The 26,194-nt window shown below is 48.0% G+C and overlaps 1 protein-coding gene across 12 annotated transcripts in view; it reads right to left on the bottom strand.

The window, feature by feature from the left end:
• TBL1X (transducin beta like 1 X-linked) overlaps positions 1-26,194 on the bottom strand; it is a 247,727-nt gene that overhangs the window by 158,457 nt on the left and 63,076 nt on the right. Inside the window, exon 1 of one of the 12 annotated variants that reach the window (XM_070784366.1) lies at positions 11,183-11,205. The exons of 10 other annotated variants lie outside the window; for them this stretch is intronic. The gene's annotated coding sequence lies outside the window, so the exon portion shown is untranslated. Of the gene's footprint in view, positions 1-11,182; positions 11,206-26,194 lie in introns of those variants that run through there. One more of the 12 variants, XM_070784372.1, reaches the window with a different exon arrangement.

Genomic DNA, 26,194 nt, shown 5'->3' on the forward strand with positions numbered 1-26,194 from the left:
ACTGGAGTGGGTTGCCATTTCCTTCCCCAGGGGATCTTCCTGAGCCAGGGATCGAACCTGGGTCTCCCGCATTGCAGGCAGACGCTTTCTTTACCATCTGAGCCACCAGGGAAGCCATACACACGCCTTAATACACGACATTCGGTTTTCTCTTTCTGACTGACTTTCCTCTGAATAACACGCTCTAGGTTCAGCCACCTCACTAGAAACATCAGCTTAGTTCAGTCGCTCGGTCGTATCTGACTCTTGGTGACCCCGTGGACCACAGCACACCAGACTTCCCTATCTATCACCAAGTCCCGGGGCTCGCTCAAACTCACGTCCATCGAGTCACAAGAACCTACCAGATGGTTAATCCTGTAAATCTGTGCTTTCTCCAATGGGGCTAATTGTGTCCCCTGCCCTCCCCTCCCCCAGCCACAGTCACTGGACACGTCCATGTCTGGAAACATTTTCAGTCCTCAGGACTCCGGGAAGGATGTTACTGGCATCGAGTGAGGCCAGAGAGGCTGCTAAAGCTCCTACAGCACGTAGAACATCTCCCTTCATAAACAGCTAGTAATATCTGTCTCAAACGTCAATATCGCCACGGCTGAGAAATCCTCATTTGAACCATACTAAAAATTAAAAAAAAAAATTATTTATTTAGTGGTGCCAGGTCTTAGTCGTGGCATGCAGGCATGTGGGATCTAGTTCCTGAAGGGAGATTTAACCCGGGGCTCCCTGGACTGGGAAGGAGCAGTCTTAGCCACTGGGCCACTGAGGGAGTCCCCATACTAACATCGCTATAATTCTGCAGAAGGTATACACTGTGTATCATGTTTATTCTTTTCAAAGTAACAGAATACACACACTGCAGGTGAAGCAAGACTTCTCATCTCAGCTGCAACCTTTTCAGCAGCATCTTTCCCCAATTCTGCTCTCCAAAGCAACCACACTTGAATCACAGAATTGTTTCTACAGTTGGCAATATTCCCTGGCATGGACTCACATGATTCTAAATAAACTGCTGTACAAGATACCCTATCAACTTTAGAGATCACTTACTTGGTCTTCTCACATACGGATAAAGATTTTGTTTTTGTAAATTCCGCTTACCCCTTGGAAGAAAAGTTACAACCAACCTAGACAGCGTATTAAAAAGCAGAGACACTACTTTGCCAACAAAGGTCCGTCTAGCCAAGACTATGGTTTTTCCAGCAGTCATGCATGGATGTGACAGTTGGACTATACAGAAAGCTGAGCACAGAAGAATTGATGCCTTTGAACTGTGGTGTTGGAGAAGACTCTTGAGAGTCCCTTGGACTGCACGGAGATCCAACCAGTCCATCCTAAAGGAAATCAGTCCTGAATATTCATTGGAAGGACTGATGTTGAAGCTGAAACTCCAATCCTTTGGCCACCTGATGTGAAGAGCTGACTCATTGGAAAAGATCCTGATGCTGGGAAAAGATTGAAGGCGGGAGGAGAAGGGGACGACAGAGGATGAGACGGTTGGATGGCATCACCGACTCAATGGACATGAGTTTGAGTAAACTCCTGGAGTGGGTGATGGACAGGGAGGCCTGGTGTGCTGCAGTCCATGGGGTCACAAAGAGTTGGACATGACTAAGCAACTGAACTGAACTGAACTGAACTTCCCACCACCCATCCTGGCTTACCCTTCCACATTTTTCCAACAGTGTAACATGTTTTGGTTACATATAAACTCTACACTGGCTATTTTGACAATGGAACAGGCACTTTCAGGCAAGCAAGCGGTAGGGTTATGATGCCTTTCTTCGGTCTAACTCTTTAATTTTCCTGGGATGATTTGGCTGCCTCTGTTTTTCTTTGATAATTCCCCCAACAACCCTCCACCGTCTTTCAATTTTTCACTCAGACAACCTGGCAGTTCTAAGTTCACCGCAACCATTGCTCTCCTGACCCCCCAAATATATACACACACCAGACCTTCCTCCTGAAATTTCTGGACTCTGCTCCAGTCTATACTTGTCAGAGTGAGACCTGCTGAGACCAGATGCCACGAGATCACACCACCAGCATCGTAACAATTCTTTCCGCCTCTTTCTGTTTCAGGGACGCCAAGTCTCCCCCCTTTCTTGGTTTACTGTCTCCTTTCAGTGGAACATATTCTCCAGCAGCTTCCTGAGAGAAGTGAAGTATGGACCCTTAAAGCCTACTGATAATCCTGAGTATGGACAAATCTCTTTATGCTACTCTGAATTAACAACCCGTGAGGGAATGAACGCAAAAGTCTGAGTGAAAATAAATTTTCATAGAATTCTAAGCTCAGTCTGTTTTCCGAGTTAAGAAATATGATGTCATTCTGATTCCAGGCCCTTCCTATGACTCTTTTCCATCCAAAAAAAAAAAAAAAAAGTGCTTAGACGCTGCCTTTATCCTTGATTTTCCACAATGAAATGCTGATGAGATTTCAAGTAGTAATTTTTGATACGCTTAATTTCTATTCTCTCTTCTATTTGGTTTGAAATTTCTGTCTTCTTCAGATTGGAGATTCCCCTCCTTCCCTCTGCCCCGCTTCCCTCTGTTTCCCTGGAATACTTATCAGGCAAAATCTGAATAACGATCTCTCATGTGTCTGACAAAACTTCCTGCACCGTATCTCTGTTGCCCAGTATGGTATTCATTTACATCCTATCTGAAAAGTGAAGGGCTTCCCCGCTAGTTCAGCTGGTAAAGAATGCACCTGCAATGCAGAAGACCCTGGTTCGATTCCTGGGTTGGGAGGTTCCCCTGGAGAAGGGATAGGCTACCCACTCCAGTATTCTTCGGCTTCCCTGGTGGCTCAGCTGGTAAAGAATCCGTCTGCAATGCGGGAGGACCTGGGTTCGATCCCTGGGTTGGGAAGACCCCCTGCAGAAGGGAATCCCACTCCAATGTTCTGGCCTGGAGAATTCCATGGACTGTATAGTCCATCGGGTCACAAAGAGCCAGACACGGCTGAGTGACTTTCACTGGGAGGTAAGGGCTTCCCAGGTGGCATTCGTAGAAAAGGACCTGCCCGTCAGTGCAGGAGACGAAAGAGACCTAGGTTCAGTGCCTGGTTCGGGAAGATCCTCTGACGTAGGAAATGCCAACCCACTCCCGTATTCTTGCTTGGAAAATTCCATGGGCAGAGGAGCCTGGCGGGCTACAGTCCACGGGCTTGCAAAGAGTCAGACACAGCAGAGCATGCAGACAAGTACGGGGATTCATTTAGCCACGTGTGACTACTGAGCAGTTGAGAAGTGGACAGTACAACTGAGGCGTTGACTTTAAATGGAATTTGCTTTTCACTAATTTAAGTTTAAAGAGTCACACATGGCCGGGGGCTACCATGTGTGACGGCACAAACCTAAAGATGACGACCAAGAGGAAAAGAAGGCAACCAAGGAAGGTCAGTGCCTTTAGCATCGACCGTAAGATGAAAATAAACACAGAAGAAAAAAGTGCGAGCAATTTCTAAATCCCCTCGGTTACGATTTCCAGCATGAGGTCCCAGGATGTAATTCCGTAGGGGTCTCCTTCCTCAGAAGAGTTGGAGGACCTTTCAGCATGACGTCAGACAAGCAGAAGCAACCGTCTGCTCCTAAGATGATGTTTTATTATACCTGATGTATAAATAGGGCAGCCAAGGGTCCTCTCTCTCCTGAGGGGGAGACAGGAAATGAAGTCGCTCAGTCGTGTCCAACTCTTTGCGACCCCATGGACTGTAGCCCTGCCAGGCTCCTCTGTCCATGGGATTCTCCAGGCAAGAAGACTGCAGTGGGTAGCCTTTCCTTTCTCCAGGAGATCTTCCCAGACCAGGGATCGAACCCAGGTTTCCCACATTGCAGGCAGATTCTTTACCATCTGAGCCACGAGGAAAGCCCAGGTCGCCTCCGTATTTCTCAGAAAAGAGAAATCTGTATCGTACTCACAGCATCACAGCATAAAGTAGAAGCGAAACGTTAAAAATAATAAAACACAAGGGAGAGATAACAGGTAAGCTGCAGATGGCAACTTCTTCAAACGCCACCCTGATGGCTGTCATGGAGCCCTGATCTCAGCACACTTGGCAAGAGAACACGGTTCTCTACACGTGTTCTAGCAAAAAAACACTGCTGCTTCGAGATGGGTGCTCCAGGGGACAGAAACTAGAGCAGCTGGCAAAGGCCTTCTCTATGCATTCGTTCATTCACTCATTCAACAATCGTCACAAACTGGCATCCATCTATGATCAGAAAACAGAGGAAAATCAAACCGGACAGCCCGCCACGAAGCTGCCCAGCGTCTTGTTTGATCAGAACCACTGGGAACCTTTTTATGAAAGTTCAGAACAGAACACAGCCGGCACACGCCACAGCTGTGCATTTACAACAAAGAGTAGGATCGCCATGCAAAAAAAGTCACTCCTCTTATTTCAACTCTGAAGAAACCCAACCATACTAGCATTCCAGCGAAGTGAAGTCCAAGTCACTCAGTCGTGTCCGACTCTTTGCGACCCCATGGACTGTACCCGCCAAGCTCCTCTGTCCATGGGATTCTCCAGGGAAGAATACTGGGGTGGGTTGTCATTTCCTTCTCCAGGGGAATCTTCCAGACCCAGGGATTGAACCCAAGTCTCCTGCATTGCAGGCAGACTCTTTACTGACTGAGCTACAAGGGAAGTAGCTAGCACTGGCACTTCAGGTATAGGGAAATAAGAATTCAGGAAACATGGCTCATTTTAAATTTAAGGATCAACAGGGAAACATATTTTCTTCATCTACTCTTCTGGTAAGTCATTTAATATGCACTCCGTCCTGCAAAGTGACATTTTATTATGCTTGTAGATTTTTTTACAAGCTCAGTGTTAAAAGTATGAGTTATTCAAATACGGACACTAACCAAGACATTTATATAAACATGATTTCTTCCTCAGTGCATTATGACACTAATAACAAGTATTTCATGCTTGTAGAACTGGCAAAATCAATGCCTGCGAGCCTCTACTGATGTGTATGAGCACATATATATTGATATAGAGACACATGCATCATTTACCTAACTGAAAGGACTGATGCTAAAGCCGAAGCTCCAATACTTTGGCCACTTGATGCGAAGAGCTGAGTCATTGGAAAAGACCCTGATGCTGGGTAAGACTGAAGGCAGGAGGAGAAGAGGATGAGATGGTTGGATAGCATGACTGATTCGATGGACATGAGGTTAAGCAAAGTCCAGGAGAGAGTGAAGGACAGGGAAGCCTGGCGTGCTGCAGTCCATGGGGTCGCAAAGAATTGGACATGACTTGGAGACTGAACGAGCAGCACCACGACAGCAGGCTGAACCATACACACGTCACCCGTGACAAATGAAAAGTGCTTTCCCAACTCACACCACGATAGGCCACATAAATTTCACACGGAGAGACTACGACGGGACTTGTCACCTGAAAACATGGTACGAGACAGGTAACAGAACATGACCCAACTGGTCTTCTAATTCTGTAACCATCCAGAGCTACTATCAACAGGAAAAAAAAATAAAAAAAAACAGGCCCATGACAAACTTTAATAAGCTATCTACCAGTGACACAGAATATGTTGGCAGGCAATTTTATTTTGTGGCATGAAATTTTATTTAACAAGAGAAAGCGAATCACAGCACTTAAAGAGGATATATTAAAGCATCAGGATAACACGACCTTTTTCGTGTTCAGCAAACTGTCCATCAACAGCCACTACGATCTCTACACAGAGACCACACCAAACGGTAAAAATAACCTTCAGGTGAGACATCGGTTTCTGGTTTACAGATGACACTGTGAGTGCTCCACAGGGTACAGAACAATCCTAGTTAATCTTCTCCTCATCTCCCAAAGCACCCTCTCCACATTTTGCAATGAGCCATTAAGTGAACTTTCTTTTTTATTTCTGATGTGGACCATTTTTAAGCCTTGACTCAATTTGTTACCACATTGCTTCTTGCTTCAGGTTTCATGTCTAAGCAGTCTTCTTAAATGTAATTGTCAAGCACAAGACATGTTACCTACTGGCTGAAATCATTATACAGGTTTCTGAGCAGCATATGGCATCGGCATTGACGTTTCTGTCATCTGCAAACACTTCCTACTCCCTCCCCGCCTCACCTGGAAAGCTCAACAGTATGGTCCTCAATTTCGTTTAACGACACACCTCTAAGATCATCCCTTTGGGAAGATGATTCAATTCGACTCTGTGCTTACATAAACACCTCAGAATCCAGGACACCAATGGCAACGATCAGCTCATTCAAGAACAGAATCTGAAAACGCAGGCAAGCACTCACACCTTCCGATTCACAGATGTAAGTTCTTCTGCAAATGTCGCCTCAGTATTTAGGACATCAGAAAGTTATCCCAAGTAATGGATGGAGAAAGTAGCATATATATATATCTGTGCTACTGTGTGTAGAATGGATCGCTTATGAGGAGCTGCTGTATAACACAGGGGAGTCCACCAAGGACTCTGTGATGACCTGGAGACTTAGGATGGGAGAGTGGAAGCAGGTTTCAGAGGGAAGGGATATATGTATCAGTTCAGTCGCTCAGTCGTATCCGACTTTTTGCCACCCCATGAATCGCAGCACGCCGGGCCTCCCTGTCCACCACCAACTCCCGGAGTCCACCCAAATCCATGTCTATTGAGTCGGTGATGCCATCCAGCCATTTCATCCTCTGTCGTCCCCTTTTCCTCCTGCCCCCAATCCCTCCCAGCATCACAGTCTTTTCAAATGAGTCAACTCTTCGCATGAGGTGGCCAAAGTATCGGAGTTTCAGCTTCAGCATCAGTCCTTCCAATGAACACCCAGGACTGATCTCCTTTAGGATGGACTGGTTGGATCTCCGTGCAGCAAGAGTCTTCTCCAACACCACAGTTCAAAAGCATCAATTTTTTGGCACTCAACTTTCTTCATGGTCCAACTCTCACATCACTACTGGAAAAACCATAGCTTGACCATGCAGACCTTTGTCGGCAAAGTGACGTCTCTGCCTTTTAATATGCTACATAGGCTGGAGACATTCCAGGTTGCCACAACTGGGGCTGAAACCGAGGGTTTCTCACCACCAGCAAGCACTGACAGTTCACGGAACACACACACACCTGCCATCTGTCCACACCTGGCTCACGCACACAGCCCAGACTCTGTCTGGCCCGGCCACAACCCAAGCCCACCTCCTTCCCCAGAAGCTCCCCTTGCTGGTTTCGCATCCCCCCGCCTCACACCCTTGAGAGAACCCATGAGTCCCACCCAGGAGCGTCTTCAAGCCTCCTGCCACGTCTCACCCTGTCTGCAAGCTCCCCGCTGAAGCCACACTTTTGCCACCAGAGGCAGTTCCTCCAGGCACACTCCTGAGGTCTCATAATGAAAGTGAGAAGACGAGACAGCTGGCATGAGACGTGGACATCCCCCGTTATTCTATCCGGGATGCATTTGACCTGGTGACCAGGAGTGTGCATGCTCGGGCCAGAAGCTCTGGGACAATCCACCCCTTGCCGGTCGTACGCACCCCTGGGCCAGGATTCCTCACGCCTCCAGCCCCTCATCTCTACGGAAAGGGTTGTTGCTACTGAGTCTCAGTTGTGCCTGACCCTTTGGTGACCCCACGGACTGCAGCCCGCCAGGCTCCTCCATCCATGCGATTTTCCAGGCAAGAACACTGGAGCGGGTCGCCATCTTCCTGACTCGGGGATTGAACCCACATCTCCAGCACCGGCAGGCATTGATTCTTTCTTTACCAGTGAGCCCACCACGGGAGCCCTGTCCAAAGCGGGACAGATGACTAAGTGACAGAAATCTAACTGACCTTGGGGAAACGAACTGGGGGGACTCACTGCATGCATGACCATGCCTAGGGACCCCGTGGCATGTTGTGTCCGACTCTGTGCAAGCTCACGGACTGCAGCCCGCCAGTCTTCTCTGTCCGTGCGAGTCTCCAGGCAAGGATACCGGAGTGGCTTGCCACGCTTTCCTCCAGGGGATCTTCCCAACCCAGGGACGGAACCCGCGTCTCTTATGTTGTTTACTAAGAGTGCCCACCCAGGAAGCCCGGAACGCCACACAAGTCATTGGATAAAATTAGTTTCATCAATGCCATCCATTCATTCTGGAATCAGCTCACAGCCTGCTCACCAAGGATACTTCTGACCCCAGACAAGACATCTCTGAACCTCATAGTTCCCTCTCCCTGTAAAAATGGGACAAAGCCCGTTACGCGGCGGTGGGGAAAAACAGAGACCCAGGAAGTAAAAATACACAGCACAGCTCCTGGCCCAGCAAACTTATTAAATCAGAGGCTCTTATCGACAGGGAGACACTGAGGCTCTGAAGTAATCCAGAAAATCATTCCAAATCTTTCCTCCTCCTAAGTGGAGAAACAGCTATGCTTCCTGCACCAACTCCTTTACACTTGCTTACAGCGAGATCAGTGTGAACTCTTCTACTTCCATAACCTCAGTTTCATTTCCTGCTTTTCAACTCAAGGGATGATGCATATTCAAGGCTCTGAAGCCCAGTATTCAGTGGAGTTTAGAGGCTACTGCCCAGCCACACTGATGGAGACAGAAAAAGAATTTCCGCTTCATTCAGTGTACCTTTAAGCCCAAGAATTCATTTCTTAATGGGTTTCTTCCTGCCTCTCTGCCCCAGCCCAGTAAATTTAAACGATTCAGGACCTTTGTTAATTGTTATAAATCCTCCTTTCATAGACTGCTTTTAAAGAACTTTAATTTTCAGGCTTACAAGGCCCTAGAAGTTTAACCAGGGTCTGCTCACCAGCTGCTTTTGACACTGCCCTCATCATACTAAATTCAGACACACACTTTGCCCTGACGGACTTCATCAGGAAACTTCCAGATTAAAATAAGATGCTGCCAGCGCATCAGAATTCAAAAGCCATGGTAAGCCAACAGAACTTCCAAGAAGCCACCGTGCTCTCTCAGTCATGAAAATACCTAAGAATTTCCCACCTGGGAAAAGAGAAGGAGAAAAAGATTTGAGGTAGGTCCCAAACACACACACACACAAGTAGCAAAAGTAAAATAATTCACTGAGTGTGTGCTTAGTCAAGTCTGACTCTTTGTGACCCCACGGACTGTAGCCCACCAGGCTCCTCTGTCCATGGGGATTCTCCAGTCAAGAATACTGGAGTGAGGTGTCATTTCCTCCTACCGGGGATCTTCCCAACCCAGGGATCAAAGCCTGCATGGCAGGCAGATTTCTTTACCCACTGAGCCGCCAGGGAGGCCCTAAGTGGGGAAAAATCAGGCCCAGCAGAAGATAGTGTGACGAAAAATAAGATAAAGTTAAAAGGTCAGCAGAGTAGCTTAAGTTGGCCATCAGACACAACTTTACATCAACTGGAAGATTCTCAGTTTCCTAGATGTCTCTTCGAAGAAACAAATATGATTAGATAGATGCTTCATTCACAGTATGCAAAAGATGAAAAAGATACAAGGATCCAAAACACAGAGCCTTCTAGAGTTTGACACACATGCAAAATTTCTCCCCTGAGTCCTAGAGGGGAGACTACGGACGCCTCGAACCTCCTAAGTGCGGTCCAGCAGATGACCGGGCCACTTCTTAAAATAACCCTCGGTGTCAGATAACCGTCCGGCGCCAAAGCACAGCTAAGTGAATCAAGTTAATATGGCAGCAGCCTGCACACCGCCCCATGGCCTCGTTTACTCCAGGGGTACATCTCACAAGTGCTCAAAGTCCCAACTGGGCTGCAGGTCTCTTGTGAGGCGGGGGGAGTTCACAGAAACACATCACTGTTTATCGTAAACACATTTCGGAGCCAATAAATACACCGCTTCGCCAGTATTGCTTCTAACTGTTGCCTAGTAACCCACGGTATGAGCGAGATCACACTGGGACTTCCACTGCTGCGAACAATTCCTTGTGATCGTAAGCGATGCCCCAATAACACGGACAGAATGATCTTTCTTAAGTGTCAAAAACCTTGCAAAACCACCTACCCTAGAAAAGAAAGCTACATTTTTATTATCTACTGTTCAAGGGAAAAAGTCCTAAAGGCAAGACTACCTCATGGCCATAAATTTCAGGAAGGCTTTGTAATTATTTCTGTTTGTATTCATCACAATACATGGGTCTGCCGGTATTTGCAGAATAGCAGCACACACGACATGGGAACCACACCGGCGGGGTGTGTGTATGTGAACAAATTTCCTGGTTTCCTGAGAAACAATTACATAACACTTGGCACTGAAAGTTTTCCAGGGACTTCTCTGGTGGTCGGGTGGTTAAGAATCTGCCTTGCAGGCCAGGGGACACAGGTTGGGAACCGGGATTCCCACATGCTGTGGCTTACTAAGCCCGAGGGCTACAACCAGCGATCCCGCGTATCGCAACTAAAGAGTCTCTGCGCTACAATGAAAGATGGCATATGATGTGACAAAGATCACAAGTGATACGACTAAGACTCAATGCAGCTAAATAAATAAATGAATGATTAAAAAAAAAAAAAAAAAAGACCTTCCACAAATTTGAGTTGAGAATTTCAGGAAAAACATCCAGAGCTATTTATAACCTTTATTTCAGGAGAGCAAAAAATCCCTCTTGTCTTTTTGCTTGAAACGATCCGAGTTGATCCGTACTGCCTCAAGGTAATGATTACAAGGGCTGGTTACCAGCTGAGCCGCCAGGGCAGACCAAGAAGACTGGACTGGGTAGCCTATCCCTTCTCCATGGGATCTTCCCGACCCAGTAATCAATCTGGACTCTCCCACATTGCAGGCGGATTCTTTACTAGCTGAGCTATCAGGGAAGGCCTTTTCTCTCTCACAATAGTCCCAATTTAGAGAGACAAATTATATGGCCACTGAGATACGAGAGACAAGTCAACAACCAAGATGGACTAGGTTCTAGGACAACAAAGTAAGGATGTCAGGGTCCCAGACGTGGGTTTCTGCATAAAGAAGAGTTTGTCGTTCAGTCATTGAGTCGTGTCCAACTCCATGGACTGCATCGTCCCAACTCTTTGCCACCCCGTGGACTGCAGCACACCAGGCTTCCCTGTCCTTCCCCATCTCCTGGAGTTTGCTCAAACTCATGTCCACTGAGTCGGTGATGCCATCCAACCATCTCATCCTCTATCTCCCTCTTCTCTGCCTGCCTTCAATCTTTCCCAGCATCAGGGTCTTTTCCAAAGGCTTACAATTCAATCTTCCTTTTTTTCCCCCCTCCATGTGTCTTTGGCAGGTCATCAGGTCATCAAAGTGGAAACCTAAAGACAAAGAGTTGTTGTTGTTTAGTTGCTCAGTCATGCCCGACTCTTTGCGACCCCATGGACTGCAGCATGCCAGGCCTCCCTGTCCATAACCAACTCCCGGAGCTTGCTCAAACTCATGGCCATCCAACCATGTCATCCTCTGTTGTCCCCTTCTCCTCCCGCCTTCAATCTTTCCCAGCATCAAGGTCTTTTCCAATTAGTCGACTCTCATAAATGAAAGGGGAGTTAAGAGTCCAGGGGCATCTTCTTGCAGGGGCTTCGGAATGCACAGAGAAGAGCAGAGACTCATAAGGAGCGGTGCTCAATCTGGGAATTTAGGGTCTTGGGAAAAACTGCACAGAACCAGCCCAGAGTCCTGAGATTCACAGTCTGTGCCCGAGCCCTGAGTCTCTGCGGGCCCTTGAGGGCCAGGAGTGCCCAGACTGCCTTCCTCTGTTCAGAAGCCTTCACCAATTCTCCCATCCACTCAGACCACGCTCATAACACTGCAGAAACTCAAAAAGACAGACCCAGAAGATTCGCTCAGTTTACTGCTTCAAGGAACGCACAGTCTTTCATCAAGTACGTGATGAACATCCCCTAAATCCCTACTCGACAAGCGACACTCTGGGCCTTGTAAACGGAGATTAAGACGTTCTTAGAAGATGAGGAATGCTGGGGAGGATGTGGAGAGACTTAAACGCTCACGTGTCCTGGATAGGGACACAAAACCACACAGCCACTCTGGAGAACACTCTGGCGGTTTCTTAGGAAGTTACACACACACACACAGTCTCGCAGTTCCACCCTGAGGAGTAAACCCAACAGAAACAAAAATGCTTGTCTACACTGAAGCCTGCACATTATGTTCAAGTGGCTTATGTGAAAGTGAAAGTCACTCAGTGGAATCCTACTCTGTGCGACCCCACGGACTGTAGCCCACCAGGCTCCTCTGTCCATGGGATTTCCCAGGCAAAATACTGGAGTGGGTTGCCATGCCCTTCCCCAAAGGATCTTCCCAAACCCAGGATCAAACCCAGGTCTCCTGCATCGCCAGGCAGATTCTTTTATCATCTGAGCTACTAGGGAAATCCCATAGCAGCTTGTTCGTAACAGCCAAATAGTGGGAAAAGCCCACATGTCCAGCAACTGAGGAACGGGTAAGCGCAATGTGCTATAGTCACTCACAACACAATCAGTTCAGTTCAGTCGCTCAGTCGTGTCCGACTCTTTGCAACCCCATGAATCGCAGCACGCCAGGCCTCCCTGTCCATCACCAACTCCCAGAGTTCACTCAGACTCACGTCCATCGAGTCAGTGATGCCATCCAGCCATCTCATCCTCTGTCGTCCCCTTCTCCTCCTGCCCCCAATCCCTCCCAGCATCAGAGTCTTTTCCAAGGAGTCAACTCTGGGCATGAGGTGGCCAAAGTATTGGAGTTTCAGCCTTAGTGTCAGTCCTTCCAATGAACACCCAGGGCTGATCTCCTTTAGAATGGACTGCTTGGATCTCCTTGCAGTCCAAGGGATTCTCAAGAGTCTTCTCCAACACCAACCACAGTTCAAAAGCATCAATTCTTTGGCACTCAGCTTTCTTCACAGTCCAACTCTCACATCCATACATGACCACTAGAAAAACCATAGCCTTGACTAGATGGACCTTTGTCGGCAAAGTAATGTCTCTGCTTTTCAATATGCTATCTAGGTTGATTATAACTTTCCTTCCAAGGAGTACGCATCTTTTAATTTTATGGCTGGAGTCACCATCTGCAGTGATTTTGGAGCCCAAAAGAATAAACTCTGATGCTGTTTCCACTGTTTCCCCATCTATTTCCCATGAGTGATGGGACCAGATGCCATGATCTTCATTTTCTGAATGTTGAGCTTTAAACCAACTTTTTCACTCTCCTCTTTCATCAAGAGGCTTTTTAGTTCCTCTTCACCTTCTGCCATAAAGGTGGTGTCATCTGCGTTATCTGAGGTTATTGATACTTCTCCCAGCAATCTTGATTACAGCTTGTGCTTCTTCCAGCCCGGCGTTTCTCATGACGTACTCTGCATAAAAGTTAAATAAGCAGGGTGACAATATACAGCCTTGACGTCCTCCTTTTCCTATTTGGAACCAGTCTGTTGTTCCATGTCCAGATCTAACTGTTGGTTCCTGACCTGCATGTAGGTTTCTCAACAGAATAGCAGTCAGCAATTTAAAAAAAGGAGTGAAATACTGATTCATGCTGCAACACGGATGAGCTCTGTAAACATTATACCGGAAGGCCACACCCGAAAGACACATATTGTACGATTCCACCTGTTTGAAATGCCAAGAACAGGCAAATTCAGAGAGACACATAACAGAGGAGTGGTTCCCAGAGGCTTCATGGCGGGAGGCGTAGTAGTACCAACTGGCACAGGGATTCGTTTTAGGTGGTAAGTGTTCTAAAAACGGTATATGGGGACCTCCCTGGCGGTCCAGTGGTGAAGATGCCGCACTTTCAATGCAGGGGGCACAGGTTCAAGCCCTGGCCTTGGAAGTAAGATCCCACACGCTGCGAGCGGCAGCCAAAAAATAAAAGTAAATTTAAAAACAAAAACGGGAGTATTTTAAAAACTATACTGTGGCACTGAGTGCACAACTGTGTGTGTGTGACGGGTGTACATCCTCAGTCGTGTCCGACTCTTTACGACCCCACGGACTGCAGCCCACCAGGCTCCTCTGTCCATGGGATTCTCCAGGCAAGAACACTGGAGTGGGCTGCCATGCCCTCCTCCAGGAGATCTTCCCGACCCAGGAACTGAACCCAGGTCTTCCGCATTGCAGGCAGATTCTTTACTGACTGAGCCACCAGGGGCTCCTACTCCACACAGCTCTGTAAATTTGCTAAAAATCACTGAATTGAACACTGACAATAGATGAATTCTGATAGGTCAAGTATGTCTCAGAAACTTGCTTTTTTTGCTTTTTTAAAAAACACCTCTCTGACTCTTAAATATCTGTGTGTATGTGCACGCATGTTCAACAAACCATGGTTACATGGTCATCACAAAAGGAAAAATCCAGAGACAAGTTCCACCTTTTTTAAAAAAAAATGAAACTCATTTGCTCTGGTACAAAGGAGTTAAATAAGTGTGCTGCCTCTAATGTGAAATGCATAATTGCACAATTTTAGTTGGGAAGAGGCCTATAGATAGGCTTTCTGATTCATATTATACCTGAACAATAAACACTCCTGAGTCAAATCATATTTACACATAACATGACTTTCAGCCCGTCTGAGATGAAAACTGAACGGGGGAACCGTTTGTAGGCGTAGTCACAACAGAATCCAGAAGCGGAAACTCACGAGAAAATCTGCTTATGAGAACGCCAGAATCCCAACACCTGAAGCCCCAGTTTAAGTGAATTTCAAATTCGATATAAGTGGATTAAGAAATTCAATTTTCTCTTGTGACACATGACAAAAGCTTCAGGAATGACAGGGAAATACATCTTTTAAAACTGCCCACCAGCTAATCGACCTGTTGCAGGGGCTTTTCACACACGTCATCAAGTTCGGCACTGCTGAAAAGATGTATGGAGCTCACGCACTTTAGTGTTAGCTCACTTCTGTGGAAGGGCCCTTCTATTTTGGACTGCATCCTCATTCAGTTAAGATCAGTTCAGTCGCTCAGTTGTGTCCAACTCTTTGCGACCCCAGGGACTGCAGCATGCCAGGCGTCCCTGTCCATCACCAACTCCCAGAGTTTACTCAAACTCATGTCCATTGAGTTGGCAATGCGATCCAACCATCTCATCTTCTGTCATCCCCTTCTCCTCCTGCCTTCAATCTTTCCCAGCATCAGGGTCTTTTCCAAGGAGTCAACTCTTCGTATCAGGTGGCCAAGGTATTGGAGTTTCAGCGTCAGCATCAGTCCTTCCAATGAACATCCAGGATTAATTTCCTTTAAGATGGACTGGTTGGATCTCCTTGCAGTCCAAGGGACTCTCAAGAGTCTTCTCCAACACCACAGTTCAAAAGCATCAATTCCTCGGTGCTCAGCTTTCTTGATAGTCCAACTCTCACATCCATACATGACCACTGGAAAAACCGTAGCTTTGACTAGATGGACCTTTGTTGGCAAAGTAATGTCTCTGCTTTTCAATATGCGGTCTAGGTTGGTTTTAACTTTCCTTCCAAGGAGTAAGCGTCCTCATTACAGAAGTGGATTCCGTAGGACTGTCATTTCGCCAGGTCATGCCAAAGAACGCTGTCAAACCTGGCCCATCTTAGCAGCACTTGTCATGCACCGGGCAGAGTAAGGATTAGCAAGAAGGGACACAATCGAACACAGCCAGGCTGTACTGCTCGCTGCAAAGTCCTGGAGCGTGACCTCACACCCGTTGGTAGCTGAACGCCGTCATCCCAGCATGTAAAACTCCTGACAGTAGCACCTAGACACGTGTGCACCCATCTTAAGTCTCCCACAGCGGCTTAACACACACTCAGCTCTCTTAAGCAACACGGACTGCTCTGTTTCGTCTGGGGGTGAGGGTCTACAGGGGTCACAGGGCTGTGCTCCATCTACAGGCTCCAGGGGAAGAATATGGGGTCCCGATTTCACACAGCTCCTGGAAGCCACCCGTCTTCTTTGGCCCACGGGCCCCCCTTCACTCCCAACCTCTGCCTCTCGGGACACATGTCATCTCAGAGTCTGACCCCTCCACTCCCTCAGCAATCCCAGAAAGGCCATGGCGTCTGCCTTCCTCTGAGGCTAAGGGGTCAGCCCAGTCCTCACCCCCACAACGCCTGCACTGTCTTTTCCCCCTAAAACACCCAAACCGGAAGCATGTGACCTCAAAGGTCAAGAGAAATGCAACCACGACGTTCCCAGACCCAAACAGGAAGCCCAGTCAAGGCCGTCCTGGGCAAGCTGAGCCCAGCTCTGGAGGCGGCCCTACCCGCTCAGGGCCCAAGGAGCCCCATGGGTCCTTTTCATGTCAACGGCCAACACCCACACTTTCATCCCAGCCCTGCCCCCTGCAATGGGGGGGGGGCTGGCACCTTGCCCATCTCTCCAAACAGTTAAAAGTTTGCCAGCTGAGCTAAAGGCTTCTTCCCAGCCACTGAGCAGCAGCCACAGCATGTGCTATGAAATGCTAGCACCCTGAATCCACATTCTTTTTCTTTCCTTAAAAAAAAAAAAAAAAAAAATTATTTATTTATTTGGTTGCCCTGGGTCTGTGTTGCAGCTCTAGAAGGCTCTAGTTCCCTGACCAGGAATCAAACCTGGGCCCTCTGCTTTAAGATCACACAGTCTTGGCCACTGGAGCAGCAGGGAAGTCCCAAATCCATACTTCTTTTCTTTTTTTAATTCCCCTTTTTTCTTTTTTTTTAAACACCCAAACCATGTTGTATTGGGGTACAGCCAAGAACAACAGCACAGAGAACTCTGCTCAGTGGTATGTGGCAGTGTGCACGGGAGAGGAGTTTGGGAGAGAACGGACATACACGCATATATGTGACTGAGTCCCTCTGCTGTTCACCCAAAGCCACACTCTTAACCTCCATGGTCAAAGTTAAGCGTGGGAAAATATCCCACATTCTCTCCACATACATGTTGGAACACAAGCATTTCGAAAGACTATTTCATGCACCAGGAGCGTTCTTTCTCCGTATTTGTAGGAGGTTGTATGTTTCCATTTGACGCCCTCTGGCTAACCATCTCCGCTTCTGTAGCAGGAAGGTGTACAGGAGACCATACAACATAACCCACTGACGCGTGCAAAAGAAAACTATGTTGAAACCTGCCACAGTAAAAAGTAAATCTTGCACCAACTACACTTTCAAAACATGAGAGCTACTTTGGACTCCTGAGCAGAAGACGACACGAGGTCCTGTGACCAGTCTTCATATCACTGCCACACACATCATCAACCAGATGCGGGCAGCACGCACAGGAAGTTACAGTCGCCTGGGGAAGATGCTGGGCATTAAAACCAGGTATCGGGGTCCAGTCCCACGACACACGTCCTGTGTATGGTGACAGGGTCCTTTGCGTGTGCCCATGTGGATGCGTGAGTGCACACACCTGAGTAAGTGCACATATGTGTCCATGCATACATAAAACTTTAAAAAGTCATGCTTAAAAAGCCATGAAGTGAGGCTCTTAAACACTCTGCATGCCAGTTTCTCAAGATGAGCACTATTAACATTCGAGGTGCTTTCCAGGTGGCGTTCGTGGTCAAGAATTCACCTGCCAATATGGGAGACATAAGAGACTCAGGGAAGCTGTCCTGGAGGACAAAATGGCAACCCACTCCAGGATTCCTGCCTGGAGAATCCCATGCACAGAGGAGCCTGGAGGGCTACAGTCCATGGGCTCACACAGTGTTGGACATGACTGACTGGACTCAGCGTGCACACACGTTCCTGAGAGAAACCTCTCTGGACGGTAACCCCCTTTGCTGCCTGCAAACCCCCAAAACTACAAACTCAAGAGGGCCCAACAGACTCACAAGCCATCATCTGCTTCTCTCAGCTGACTCAACAGAGCTGCTCTGCTCAGAAACGTCCTGAGAATATTCCAGATCTGCTTTCGCTGTTTGTATCTCAAGAACTGTGTCTACGGTCCACAGTCCAGGGGAAAGTGATCTTTCCCCTCTGGACTCCACAGCTGAAGAGTAAAGACCTTAGCGATACCTGAAGCCCCTGCTGTCACCCGGCAGACATTTTTGGGGACATGGCCTCAAATGCTCACGGCTTCCCAGGCAGCTCAGTGGTAAAGAATACACCTGCCAACACAGGAGACGTGTGTTCAGCCCCTGAGTCGGGAAGATCCCCTGGAGGAGGGCATGGCAACCCACTCCAGTGTTCTTGCCTGGAGAATCCCACGGACAGAGGAGCCTGGTGGGCTACAGTCCATGGAGTTGCGGAGTCGGACATGACTGAATGACTGAGCACACACGCATGTGTGCAGGCACACACACACACACACACACACAGAGTCTCGGTACTGAGAGCTCTTGCAGGCACTGAGGCTTTGTCAAGCAGCACCCCTGGCCTGCACCCACCAGAAATCAAGAACATTGCTCCTAACCCCCAGCTGGGACGAAGTCTTCAGACATGGCCAGATGAGCCCTGGGGAACACAAGTTGCCACCGGCTAAGAACCACGGCTCTCAGCTACAGAACGGTCCCCAGGATGGGTGTGGCCTGTACTTAGAGCATTCGCGGTCCTCGAACCCAAAGCAATCTACTTTCCCAGATTGTTATGGATTACCATCAGAATTATCTTCCTTTTGTTCTTCAGTCTCTCAGTACTGTCTGACTCTGTGCAACCCCATGGACTACAGCACACCAGGCCTCCCTGTCCATCACCAACTCCCGGAGTTTACTCAAACTCATGTCCACTGAGTCGGTGATGCCATCCAACCACCTCATCCTCTGTCGTCCCCTTCTCCTCCTGCCTTCAACCTTTCCCAGCATCAAGGTTTTTTCCAATGAGTCAGCCTTTTGCATCAGGTAGCCAAAGTATTGCAGCTTTAGCATCAGTCCTTCCAATAAATATTCCAGGGTTGATTTCCTTTAGGAATATTTTCCTTTGGGAGGGTCTTAAAAATGCCAATAAATTCTGCCTAACACTGTGTTGAGTGACATTCAGTTAAAAAGACGAGGATGTAAGTTCTTACAAAGGAAAGCTTTAGAAGTCATTTTGTCATGCAAAAATAAAAAAGACTATTTTACCGAGATGACTTTGAAGAGTCTAACACAAATCAAAATCGCGTTCTTTCACTAGTTTCACACCAAAGCCTGCAATCAGGGAGAGAACTCGGGAGACGGTCATATTAACCCAGATTCCGTCTTTCCCTCACCTGACCGAGGTTTTTGTAGGTTACACAAATATTACCTTGGAATGACTGTTTTATCTTCCTCCAAGTGGCGGAGAGAGAATGAAATGGATTGCTGGGGAACAGAGTCTACATAAAAGCCAGTCCTTTCTCCTTTATCCGGAACACCCATACGAATTTGCATGCTTCCGTCTACTTCCCCCGCCCCCCTGCCCCCGTCCCTCACTAATGGCATGGAGTCTTGGGCACGGTCAGAAAGGAGCATTTCTGAGATCTCAGGCCCCACCATTCCTCTTGAAATCTACCATGACTGGAAGAGAAAGGGTTCTCGGCAATTTCTAAGACAGACCTCTCCAGCTTCGAAAGGAGGTGGGGAACGGGCCTTGTCTGCTCACCACCCTGCCCCGAATCCTCAGAGCGCTGTTCCATCTGTTCCAACCACCCCTCCCAGGCTTCCACTCCACGTTGGAAGCTGGAAAAAGTGCTGATTTCAGGACCCAAGCAGAGAGGGGTCAAACTTATCACCTTCTCCAAAGTTCCAGAGGGAAAGAACGGCTGCACAAAAGTAGGTCCAGACCCTGAGGTGTGCAAGTCACGATGGACCACCCTCCTACACACACACACACACACACACACACACACACACTCCATGCTCAGAAACCACTGGTAGCCGAAAGGATCACAAAGAGTAGGAAACAACAGAATTCCTGTCCGCGAGCCATCTGTCTGGTGCAGAAGGAAGTGGACCAGTCCTCTGACTTCTAGTCATAAAGCATAAGAACGTGAGCGGCTTTTATAAAAGACGGGTCTGCACAGTGCCCAACACCTGATTCTGTACATCTGGGGCCAGTGCATCTTTCTCGAAAGGGCCAGACAGGATTGGTGAGCCAACGGGTGAAACAGAGAATGGGACAGAGAGATTATATATAACAAGAGAGAAAACAAACTTCTCCCAAACTGTCACTGACAAAATTCAAAATGTCACGGACAAGGAATAACGGATCACTTCAAAATTGGGAAAGGAGTACGTGAAGGCTATATTATTGTCCTGCTTATTTAACTTATATACAGAGTACATCATGAGAAAAGCCGGGCTGGATGGAACACAAGCTGGAATCAAGACTGCAGGGAGAAATATCAATGATCCCAGATATGCAGATGACACCATTCTCATTGCAGAAAAAGAAGAGGAACTAAAGACCCTCTTGATGAAGGTAAAACAGGAAACGTGAAAAAGCTGGCTTCAAACTCAACATTCAGAAAAAACTACGATCATGGCATCCGGTCCCATCACTTCATAGCAAATAGATGGGGAAACAGTGGAAACAGTGATAGATGTTATTTTCTTGGGCTCCAAACACTGCAGATGGTGACTGTAGCCATGAAATTAAAAGACGCTTGCTCCTTGGAAGAAAAGCTATGACAAACCTAGACAGTGTATTAAAAAGCAGAGACAGCTCTTTGCTGACAAAGGTCCATATAGTCAAAGTTATGGATTTTTCCACTAGTCATGTATGGATGTGGGAGTTGGACTGTAAAGAAGGCTATTGATGCTTTCGAATTGCGGGGCTGGAGAAAATTCTTGAGAACCCCTTGGAAAGCAGAGATCAAACCAGTCAATCCTAAAGCAAATCAAACCTGGATATTCACTGAAAGGACTGATGCTAAAGCTGAAACTCCAGAAGACAAGATGGTTGGACAGCATCAGCGACTCGACGGACATAAGTTTCAGCAAGCTCTGGGTATTGGTGATGGACAGGGAAGCCTGGCATGCTGCAGTCCATGAGGTCGCAAAGACCCAGACATGACTGAGCGACTGAACTGAAAATACCATGAAGGAAGAGGAGAAATAAAGATGGAACCTATCAAAGCCAGAAGCTACTAGCCCAGAGACAGTTCTTTCACAGAATTTTTCCCACGTACAAAATCATTTGTCAAATGTTTACCATTTATCACAACAAATTATTAGAGACTTTTCCAAACTTCAGAAGGCAAAAAAAGTTACGTGCCACTGGCTGGCTCGACCAGGGGCCATGGTCTAGCCTAGAGATGGCACACGACTCTGGTTCAGCCAATGAAATGCACTGCAGTATTCTTGCCTGGAGAATCCCATGGGCAGAGGAGCCTGGCGGGCCACAGTCCATGGGGTCGGCAAAGAGTCAGACGTGCATAAAGGCACTCATCCACGTGCATAAACACACGGCCACTGAATCCTGAGGGGCCGACTCAAGAACAGAGACATATCTGGACTTCCTTTTCCTCTTGGTTACACTGGCGTGATGATATTCAGGCCACGGAGTTCGTGCCGGGGTGAAAACTGTCGATTCTGCAGAGAGTCCTTGATTCCTGCTGCTCCCGAGAGCGGTTTCATTGACCTTCTTCAGTTCCTATGAGTCTGGCTTACCTTAGGCAGGAACTGATTCGGTTGTTTAGAACTAGGAACCCTGCCGGACACTCACTTGATCTACAAAGGGATGTGTGTCACTGGTACACTAACACGTGCAACACACGTGTGTGTGTGTGTGTCGCTTCGGTCACGTCTGACTCTCTGCCGACCCCATGGACTGTAGCCCACCAGGCTCCTCTGTCCATGGGATTGTCCAGGCAAGAACACTGCAGTGGGTTGCCATTTCCTCCTCCGGGGGATCTTCCCGACCCAGGGATCGAACCCCCGACTCCTGTGTCTCCTGAATTCAGGTGGATTCTTTTACCCGCGGGAAACCGGGGTTTGATCCCTGTATGGGGAAGATCCCCTGGAGAAGGGAAAGACTACCCACTCCAGGATTCTGGCCTGGAGAATCCCACGGACTGTATAGTCCGTGGGGGTCGCAAAGAGTCGGACACGACTGAGGGACTTTCACTTTTCACTTTCTCTACCCGTTGAGCCATCAGGGAAGCCCATATGTATGCATATGTGTGAATATTTTATTGACAGGTTTGTTTTTGTTCAAAACCAAGCTGTATATAAAGTACATACAACATACATGCTTATAACCGCTTGCAAAACATCAGGAAAGATACTCAAGAAAACTATGGACGGTGCTAACTCTGGGAAGTGAGATTATGACGGAGAGATTGCTTTTGTGTCTAACACACACACCCTCAGGACTCTGAAATTTTAAGTTTTTAAGTTAACTAAACAGCATTACTATAACCAATACATTCAAAACTAAAAGCAGGGTCTTTTGGTTTCCCCAGGTGGCTCAGTGGTAAAGAATCTGCCTGCAATGCAGGAGACCCAGGTTCGATCCCTGGGTTGAGAAGATCTTCTGGAGGAGGAAATGGCAACCCACTCCAGTATTCCTGCCTGGGAAATCCCATGGACAGAGGAGCCTCGTGGGCTACAGTCCATGGGGTCACAAAAGAGTTGGACGTGACTGAGTGCACACGCACGCTCTTCCCAAACAGCATTACTATGACCCATACATACGAAGCAAAAAGGAGGGCCAAACCCAGAGAATAAACTCTCACCCACGAGAATTGCTAAATCTCCCTTGCAATCTTTCTCCCCACTTCTTTCTAAGGCAGCTCCCTCTGACAATATCCACCCTGAGGCTCATCCCCGTCTCTGGGCCAAATTAAATCTGGCCACGCAGTGTTCCAAGAAGCAAGAGAGAAACCTCTTTTCTCTGAGACAGACAGAACTGAATTGCCAAATCTAGCCTTAGGAGCTCAGGCCCACTCTACCGAGATTTCCACATTAGGTGCTGCATGTTTAATAAATTAAAAAAATTCAAGAATGACTTGAGTTGCATCATAATGGCCTTACAATCATCCTCGTCTACAGAGCAGAATTAGCACAGCTAATTATAGCTCAATTTCACCAAACACGTCCTTCCTTTTTTTTTTTTTGGTTTGGCTTGGTTCTTATATTGCTTGATTCCCCAGGTCCTTCTTTATCCTGGCGAGTGACATTCTCTCTCCATTTGCTATTATGCCTACTCCTTATACAGAAGGGACATTCTGCCTTTACATCCACAGGAGAAGCAAAGTTAAAAAATAGGAGAAAAACAATGCTGCATTCATACTTGATTAGATTGATAGAAAAAGCATTTTTTAACATCCTTTAGAAAAACAATCAGAGATGGATACGCAAACGATATGTTAGACCCAACTAAAAGTAACAGTCCCTGGGACTTGTCTCTGAAACTGGAGGGTTTTCTAAACAACACGGCAAGCATTCGTGAGTGCAGAAGCAGCCTCTCTCTCTCAGTTTCATCCTTAATAAAAATTATGGGGAAAAGAAATGCTGCCCAACCCACTGAATTTCGATGTGTCTGTAATTAACTGTCCTTTCTCAACTGTACCATAAAACTTTTTTTTGCCTTTTTTTTTTTTTCCTTGTAAATCCACAACATACAGGGAATTACTTCGGGCCTCACTTCCCTCAAAGGATTTAAGTTAACCCTCAAGGAGGAAAAAAACATACAGCCAGAAGATTTCATCTTCAATAAAGGAGTCACACTGCCAGAAACGGGGCCTTTCCGGTTCACAGATTCGCTCTGATTCCACGGGTCCGATGACCTGGTCTCTCCCGTAAACAGAACAAGTTTCAACAGCCCTTAATTAGGGCACTGGGAAGTCCGGGCTGCCCGCCTGGCTCTGACCACGTTCTCTGAAACGTGTTGATCAGGCTTCAGCAGGTCTGGGTCCCATGACTCAGGAGCTACCCAAGAGTCTTTGTTTGGACCTTGTGCTCCGGGCCTCATTCTTTGTTCTGATAACCCATCGAGTACACTCGACCCTCTCGAACCCAAACCCTGAGTTTTCAGTTCAGTTCAGTCGCTCCATCGTGTCCGACTCTTTGTGACCCCACGGACCGCAGCACGCCAGGCCTCCCTGTCCATCACCAACCCCCTGCCTGGCCCTTAAGTGAGCACTGGGCACGTTTGAGCTCCTGACACTGGGATCACGATGCTGCTGATAAGAGACCGCGCGATCTCAGTCCACAGGGTCCACGGCTTCGATTCTTGCTTCCTCCTGGGCTACCAGGACCAGCCGTCCGACACGCACAAACCCTGTTCCGCTGCTAGTGATGGAGGTCTTCTAGGATTCTGCCCAGAACCAAATCTATCCCGCCCTGGGCACCCTTCGGGAGCCCACCGGGTCAGGCTAGCTCTACCTCTCTGCCTACAGCCTGCGAGGATCACCTGCGATCGCTGCTACATGCCCTTTCGGTTGATTTGACATCAAGGGTTGGGAGGAGACAATTCCACCACGTGGCCTTCACCTGCTTGGCTGGGCACACGCGGCGTGCCAGGCTCTGTTCGAGGGGTGGGACTGCACGATCAATGTGCTAGAGCCCTGGCCGTAACACAGAGGGCAGTGTCGTGGGAAAAGACAGAGGGATATACCTACAGATCATCAAAAGACAACACAGGAGTGCCATAACAGACTGCCCGCGGCAAATTACAAAACAAAGGGCAGAAAGTGCCATCTGGGTGGCAGAGAGAGAGAGAGAGAGACGCCCCGTGTAGAAGGTGACATCAGAGCCCAGTTCTCCAGAATAACCTAAATCAGTCACGAGAAAGAAACAGGGTGTAGGGACCACAGGAAGATGACCCTTGTGTCTAACAGAAACTGACCTTTCCCAAGTGTCCACGCACCCAGATGGGCGCCTGTGGCACCTCACTGAACTCACACAACCACCTTAGGAAATAAACATTGCCAACTCCCTTCTCCTGATTTAAAAGCCAAGGCAGGAAGGGGCGACCCTGACCGGGCACCACAGCTATGCAGCGGAGGAGCTTCGATCCACCCGGGCCCAAGTCACCTTCCAGGAGAGACCATGCCGTTTCTAGGACACCCACGACTTCCGTGGGACCTCAGTGCTGTGATGAAGGTCACAAGAAGGGCTCTGTGCACTGGAGCGAGTTCACATGTGTCCAGACATTCCTTTTCACCGCCCCCGCTAACCCCCAACCCAGCATCTATCCTTTTCCTCTTTTCGGCCACTCTAGTAAAATCTTCGGAAGGGTAAGGAAAAAGTGAAAGTCGGTCAGTCATGTACGACTCTTTGCGACCCTATGGACTATACAGTCCGTGGAATTCTCCAGACCAGAATCCCAGAGTTGGGGAGGTTTTCCCTTCTCCAGGGGATCTTCCCAACCCAGGGATTGAACCCACGTCTCCTGCATTACAGGCAGATTCTTTACCAGCTGAGCCACGAGGTAAGCCCAAGAAGACTGGAGTGGGTAGCCCTATCCCTCCTCCAGGGGATCTTCCCGACCCAGGAATCAAACCAGGGTCTCCTGCACTGCAGGCAGATTCTTTACTGGCTGAGCTCTCATGGACATCAACGCTCTAATTCCTTCTTAGCAGCGTCTCCCCTACTTTTAACCCTAAGCTGACCCCTCCGCAGCCCTCCTATTTGAGCACCACGTGCCCTGCAGTTTCTGCACTACACACGCTCCATGTACCCGCCTCCCTCCACCCTGCTGCAGATGGTCTGGCTGGTACAGCCCCAGGTCTGCTTCTCCCAGACGCACACACACCGCAGCACTCAAGCATTCAACCTTCCCCTGGCCACCTGTTCCTCCCAAATGGTCATCCACAGACAACTGAACACGCTCCAGGGTCTGGACGCTTGACACCCCTTCCCAAACAACAAACAATAAAAAAGGGCAAATGCCACTGAAGAAACTGCTACAGCACAAGAGACAGAAACCTCCCATCCACGCTTTTCAATGGGGACCCTTCTCCAGGGGTCCAAGTGGTTAGGAATGTTCTGCCAATGCACGGGACACGGGTTCAATCCCAGGTCTGGCAAGATTCCACACACCTCAGGGTAAGTAAGCCCGTGCACCCTAACTATTGAGCCTGAGCTCTAGGGTCTGTGTTCCAAGAACAAGAGAAGCTACCGCCCACCACCATGAAGAGCAGTCATTCTGAATGATTTCATCATCAATGAAGAGTCCCCGCCATCGCCATTAGATAAAAAGCCACAAACACCCATGAAGACCCAGCACTGGCCAAATAGAAATTTTAAAAATTATTTTCAAAATCCATCTCTTTACGGCAAGCAAAGTCCCATAAACCAGACAGAAATGATCAAAACTAGAACAGCAGAGTGACTGCCACAAAAGTCATGGACCACATGGACGGTCACATGCCAGGCTCCTCTGCCCATGGAATT

Source organism: Bos indicus, chromosome X (genome assembly GCF_029378745.1).
Source record: "Bos indicus isolate NIAB-ARS_2022 breed Sahiwal x Tharparkar chromosome X, NIAB-ARS_B.indTharparkar_mat_pri_1.0, whole genome shotgun sequence".
NCBI classification, from domain to species: domain Eukaryota; kingdom Metazoa; phylum Chordata; class Mammalia; order Artiodactyla; family Bovidae; genus Bos; species Bos indicus.